The sequence below is a fragment of the Peromyscus californicus genome, unplaced genomic scaffold (assembly GCF_007827085.1).
Source record: "Peromyscus californicus insignis strain IS unplaced genomic scaffold, ASM782708v3 Scaffold_8__1_contigs__length_139910024, whole genome shotgun sequence".
Classification (NCBI taxonomy): Eukaryota; Metazoa; Chordata; class Mammalia; order Rodentia; family Cricetidae; genus Peromyscus; species Peromyscus californicus.
In genome coordinates, this window is record NW_026294606.1 from 111,186,439 (window position 1) to 111,193,668 (window position 7,230).

Consider the following 7,230-nt stretch of genomic DNA (forward strand, 5'->3'; position numbering starts at 1 on the left):
AAAGTGCCCTATAAAGTTAACTGTTAATTAATTATGCACCCTTGTTTTTAATACAGTGTTTCTCAAAATTATTAATTCACAACTTTATTTGCTCTGTATTTCAGCATCAGACAGTGTCGTAAATATCCAGCAGATACAATGTGAATCCTGTATCTGGAAAATGGGTAGAGGTTCTCCTTTCTCTAGTCTGTGAATGACAGAAGGAAATAGCAGCATATCCAGCTCCTTTGGTGTCTGGATTCTGTAATTATTACCATTCTGCCCTTGCTTCGTGTCACTTTCTCTTAAATTTGAGACTAGGAACAATGGAAGTGATAAAACTGTTCATTTCTTTTGTGTTATTGTTTCTTGTGTTCATGTCTTATTGTTGTCACAGTTTTAATAAGTTCTGTATATGAAAATTGACTAAACTACAGACATCTGGCCAAAAACGTGATGATGATGATAATGATTGCAGTAGCTATCCTAATTCTTTTGGTTTTTCATCCTTGACCGCTTGCCAATGGAGGGAATCTTAGAAATTGAATGCTTTGTTTGAATATATTGCTAATATGTCTATGATTTTTTGTTCCAGCTCTGTTCTATACCCAGGTTTACAGTGTGTGAGATAATCCCTTTTAGATGCTGCCTCATTGTACTCTTTATTATCATTGGCTATAAAATATCCAAAGTTGGGATCCTCTTCTGTCAAGTCTCATGTTATCACTATATCTGTTTGTGAAATGAAGTCCCTTACTATAAGTTGTGGCCTACATGGTGACAGTATGTAGTGATAATTATTTTTTTACAGCAAATTATTTATTTTTAGTGTATGTGTATGAATGCTTTGCCTGGTGCCTCCTAGGCCAGAAGAGGGCATCAATCCCCTGGGACTAGAGACACAGACAATTGTAAACTGTTCTGTGGATACTGGAAACTAAACCTCGATCTACTGAAAGAACTTTAAGTGCTCTTTAATCATCATCCCCCCAGCCCCCTTTTGGACCTTTTACTTTAGTAAATAATACAGCATTCAGGATCCCTTTAATACCTTACTTCTCTCAAAATTTCATTCTTGCTACGATTGTTCAGAATATCAAGAACATATGCAAGCATGAATTCACACATATGTACAAACATGACCCTCTTCCTTTGCCCACTGCTATCCTGACAGATTCGGTGAACTTTTTAAGACACACAAAGGAAAATACTATTCATTTAAGAATTAACACTTAAATGTATCTTTGTGATAATACACTATCCCCAAGTCTTGAAATTAGAAACTATGAGCCGGGTGATGGTGGCTCACGCCTTTAAAACCCAGCACTTGGGAGGCAGAGCCAGGTGGATCTCTGTGAGTTCGAGGCCAGCCTGGGCTACAGAGTGAGTTCCAGGAAAGGCACAAAGCTACACAGAGAAACCCTGTCTCGAAAAACAAAAACAAACAAACAAACAAATGAGAAACTACATAGAAATCTATGCTAAGAGATGTATAGGTAAGTAGATGGCATCAAGGTCGAGAGATGCCACTAATGCAAATATAGGTATAGTTTCATAATCCTAGATAATGGGGTGGGGGATAAATAGGACATAAAATTGGGAGGCTGATTACAGCATTATTGCATTGAAACTTTCGGACTTTAAGTGACAAAAAAACATTGAAAGGAATTAAACAGGGAAAAGATGAATTAAGTTCATAGTATAGTTTAAAGTAGGGTGGAGCAGGGAAGAGGAATTACAGAGGAAAGATAATAAAGCTTTGGACCACTGTTCTTACTCTAGGAATTATTCTTTACTGTTAAGTGGAGTGTGACTTACAAAAATGTCCAAAGCTTTGTAAAGGTTTCAGCCGCATTTGGATCGAGCTACTGAACTTACAAATGCAGAGATGTGGACAGGAAGGGGAACAGCATTCCTGATTCATTTAATAAGGGCTCAGTGATCACGAAAGGGTAGGCGTGGCCAGTGGCCTCTGTAAAGCTAATTGTACAGTGTGAGAAATTCAGGGGAGGGATTTGGCTGCATTAATCCCCTTTTAAAGTTGCTGTCTGCTAAATGGACACTGTTGAAGCCTTCACTTCCTGTAGAGTCGTGGGGAAAGGCTCATGGAAACTGAGCAGGCCAATCTAATAAATGAATGTACATTAATAAATCAATCCTGATATTATGTAGATTGATATGCTTATTTCAAACTCTTGAGAAAAATGCAGGAATTTGGGGGGTAATTTTTAAAGAACTGTTTCAGTCGCTTGATTTAATGATCTATTTTTTTGAGCTTGAAAGAACAACTTCAGAGGCCCATTTCCCTTTCAAGAGAAGGATTAAATAATCTTAAAGTAGTTTGATGTGCAGTTTATGTTTGCATTTTTTATCTAATCAGCCAAACAAATATAATTAATTCAGACAGTTGTCTCTATGGTTCTGGCGCCTGGTAGGAGCAGTATCATTACAAATGCAAATATGTTCCTAAAATAATGAGAATGTCATTATCACCCCTTACTCATTTACGTGGTCAGAGAGAAAACTAAAATACTATTTATTATGGAAGTGACTTTTGCATGCTGTGGAGAGAACATTAACTTCTTTGGCTAAGCAGGATATAGCCTGGCTGTGACTTTCTCTAATGTCACTGTGCTGCTAATGGGGCATGCAAGTTGGTGGTATATTGTAATGAACTAGGCACCTGACCAGCCATTTCCATGGAATAGAGATATTATTCTGTCTAACTCTGTGTCCAATACACAGGCTCCTTAACATGTCTGTGGCTAGAGTCTTCATTTTTTCTACATTGCCTGCCTGAAAGGGATGCTATGGGGATTCAATGAAGTCGATGGAACAATATCCATCTGTAAAGTAGGATTGCTGCTAATTGCATACCAGACTGAGTGTCTGTGTGTGCATGAGCTTCTTTTGTGTTTTCTTGGGTTGATGTTCATCCAATCAATGCTCACAAACTCATTTTCTTCTGCTCTCTATATAGATATTAGAGCATCTTTTTTACCTTTTTTTTACTTACATTTCTATGTGTGGAGTCTCCTTTTGTGTATTTCTGCTTTTTCTCTCCCTCATATTGGAACTTGGATGCATCTAGAAAGCACCCCCTTTATTTTAAAGCATACACAAACTTGCTCATACTAGAGAAAGGGGCTCGTGACCATTGCTGCTACAATCTACTTGTTTATCTTCAGGTTTAATCATTATGCATGTGAATTTTGTCACCATCTTCTTAGTCACTTACTGAGCTGAGACCTTTCTTGGAATTTCCCTGACATTGCTTTATATCTTAATAATCAGAAGCCTGTGGTTTGTCCTTTTCTAGTCCATCCTTCTGCAGTAATGAACACACCAGACCATCTTTACCTCTACAAAACCTACACCGAGAAATATATTATAAATACTGAGATAAATCACATAAACCATACTTTTTACAGCTTTGTATATGAAGTACTTAATTCAGGATTCTAGGTTGAATAAAACCTTAATTATAATGACTTTCCTTCCTACAATTTAGAATATGAAAATTGTTGAGAAATCTCTCTCCTTTTGTTTCCTTTTTTTTGTTTGATTTCAACTGAAGCCTGGGAAGAAGATGTAGAGTAACTCTATATACAAAATGCAAAAGCTATAAAGCTGTGTTTTTATAATTGAAATGGTGTTAAAGGGAAAAAGACTTACATGGTAATCAATGTAAAACCAAATATGACTTAGTGATAGGAAACATTGGAAAACACTGTAGGAAACAATGCTCAACAAATACGGGTTCAATAATTTTTAAAATTACAGAAAGGAAATATAATTTAGCTGTTAATAAAGTATACTTTATAATCATAAAGAACTCAATTTCATGACCAATTTTGATATTTTAATCCCGAATCTTTGGGTCATTTACAAAGCCCTTTTACATTTTATGTTTGTTCCCTCTTGAATGCAAACAGATAATAATTATTATCATACATTAGTATGAAAATTAAATATAGGATGCAATTTGATAATCATTGTAATAAGCTAACAGTGATAATTAATAGTAATAATTAAATAGCAATAAAATCGTAATTAAATCATCATTGTAAACACAGTACAAAAGGCAATAAACATTCAAGCTTAAAGATTCTTTGTCAAGGGGCCATGTTGATGTGATCAGGGCTGCTACAGGAGACCATGTTGATGTTCATGGTCCGTGCTGCTACTGGCTGCTATGGGTAAGGGAGCTTCTTTTGCAGTGGTATCAATGACTGCAGACACAAAACTGAGAATAAGAGATATGGAAGGCTTCTGTGACAACTGCTAGGCCCTTCTCCCCCCGCCCCCCAGATAAAAAATAAAGAACAGTTCAGACAGGAAGTTATTGAAGAGAGCCCTTAAAAATTATGATAAAGGTGGTGAAGTGTTGTTGACAGAAGTTTAGCTCTTTACAATTTATGGCTCTGACAACAGCGTAAGGGTAGGGAAGGACCCAACTTTCTTTCAAGGACTGACCACTGGGAGTTTGACAGTGCTCCAGTGAATATATGGACAGCACAAATTGGACTTGATGCATTTTTTCTTTCTTTTGAGGAGGAGGGAGCAATGGTGGGAGGGTGTACCTGGGAGGAATTGAAAGTGAGTGTGATCAGGGTGCATTGTATGTAGTTCCCAAACCGTCAATTAAAATTTTATGTCGGGGAAAACAAAAAAGATGCTTTCTCAAGTCAATTAAAATACACTGCATATCGAAAGAAAATACTGCTCTTTGACAAACCTGTTTGAGCTGGGTCTGGTGTTAGATGCCAGTAATTCACCTACTTGGAAGAGGGAGAGAGGATGTTCAAGGCCTACATGAGCTGCAGAGCAACTTCCAAGTCAGTGTAGGAAACAGTGAAACCATGTCTTAGAATAAAATGTAAAATGAGGTGAGCTTTAACTCCCCTCATTCAAGCGTGAGGGAAGCTTTGGTTTCAACTTTTAGAGCTACCCAAAATTAATTATTTAAAATATTTCACCTGTAATTTGGGGGATATATATATATATATATATATATATATATATACATGTATGTATATATATTCAAACATTTAACGAGCTTTTAATACAGTATTCATATTGCTTTTTTAGTTATTTTCATGTTTAAGTAAAAGCTGAATCTTTTCAAAAAAAATAACTTTCATATATAACAATGGAGAGAATGTTTCTTCATAAAGCTAAACATTTAGGCCTTTGTGAAGAATTTTCCTATCTGATTCTGATATGGGTACCCAGGGAAAGGGCCTAGGTTCTATGTCTGGCAATATCAGCAGAAGATTCTTGAAACCAAGAAGTAGAGATACAACTGGAAAAAGTAGTTAATAGAAGGATCTCTTACCAAAGAGGTCCACTATGCTAGATATAACCATTATGAAGAAACACAGAAGCAAGTATGAGATACCTAGCGTAACAGATTATAATTAGTTTGTTCCTTTATTCATTATTTTGCTTTGTTTGGAAATGAGATGAGGATTTCAGATTTTGTGACTAGATGAATGGTGACTCCCCTCAACACAAGCAAGAGAAGAGAAAATATAACAAATACATTTTTGGTCCAGCCTAAATTTTCATTTGACTTATTCTAGTTAAAGAAGGAGTCATTATCTCAAGAGAGCTATACCTTCAAGAAAGTATTGTGATAGAGAAATATAAGTTGAGAAATACTGGACTACATTGTATGTAATTGTGTGTCTGTGTGGATCTATATATTTGCATATATGTAATATATATGCTTCAAGATTTTGCTTCAATTTAAAAACTTTATATATAAATCATCAACTTTCAGATTACATCTTAATATACTTGGTATTTTAGGAAAAAGGGAAAATATTTCTCAAAAATATTTTCATAAAATATTATTAACATTAGAAGAGAGTGAAGGCAGTTTGAAAGACTCAGGGAGAGTGAAGGAAGTTGATCCTCAGCAAAAAGTAATTGTATGTTATATCTTTTTATCTTAAATTATATAAAAATTTATCCTCTACAATATAACTCAAAAAATTCCAATTACTTACTCTGAGCGTCAAGTCCAATAACTTCTTCAAGTATACTTCACATAAAAAAATTATATACCATACTTTTCATGACCTTGGACACCACTCAAAGAAAAGATTTGCATAGTAATAATTCACTGAATGAGTGAACTATTTCCTGCTTTCTTGTATTTTCATTTCATAAAATGTAGATTTAAAAAAAAAAAAAAACAAGGCTAAAAGTATACAGTGCATACCCACCCAGTTACATTAGTGAGTATTTATTCCACAGATTAAGTTTTTTCTTCACAGATCGTGAATCCTTTGGATATCTGATTTCAGTGGCCATGCTCTAACTCTCTGAAACTTTGACTTTGAAAACTTCTTTTCAAGAAACATTAAATAACAACTTTTTCCCCCCTTTGACATTATAGTGCTTTGTGGCTAAATACTTTTTCAATCATTTGCTTCATGTCAGACATTTACATTTTATTTAATATTTGACATATAACAAGCAACACGAGACTATAGAATTTTATTTTGAATTATAAGAGTAAATGTCACTGAAAGGTTTAAGAGTCAGGTATACTGAAATATACCAAGTTTTCTCGAACGAAGCCCTAAACAGTATCTGCTCAATCATGATGGTAAAATAAAAATACAAGACTTGGGAGAGATTTTTCAATATTTAACATAGTGAAAGACTCTGAAGATTCTGGTTGGCTCCAGAAAAACAACAGTCAAGCAGATTATGTGAGTGGACTATGTCAATCACGATGAGGCATGCCAGAAAAAGAATATTCTAACAAAATGAGCTGCTATTCATGAGCACCCCACCTTGTTTGCTTTGCAAAAGCCTGACCAATGTGTTTCCCTTCTTGTACATGTGTCAAAACATAAACACATATGTATGCACTAATTAAACACCTAATTCTGGACATGCTTTCATATTAGCAATGTATGTGTGTGTGTGTGTGTGTGTGTGTGTGTGTGTGTGTGTGTGTGTGTGTGTGAGTGTGTGTGTGTTTTACAGTAGAAGACAGGCTGGTTTAGGATGTTAGATAAAAATGTTTCAATGTGTTGTGTGTCAAAGCTGTGCCAATGTGTCTTACACACATGACCTCATTACAGAGAAAATTAGCATCATTTTACAATTGGAATGATGATGCCATACCCAAGGTCAAACTGGGATTTAGAGAAGATTGAGAACCCAAAAACAGACCAATGAACAAAACCCATGGCTTGCCAAATGAGTCCATAAATACCAGAATTCTGATGA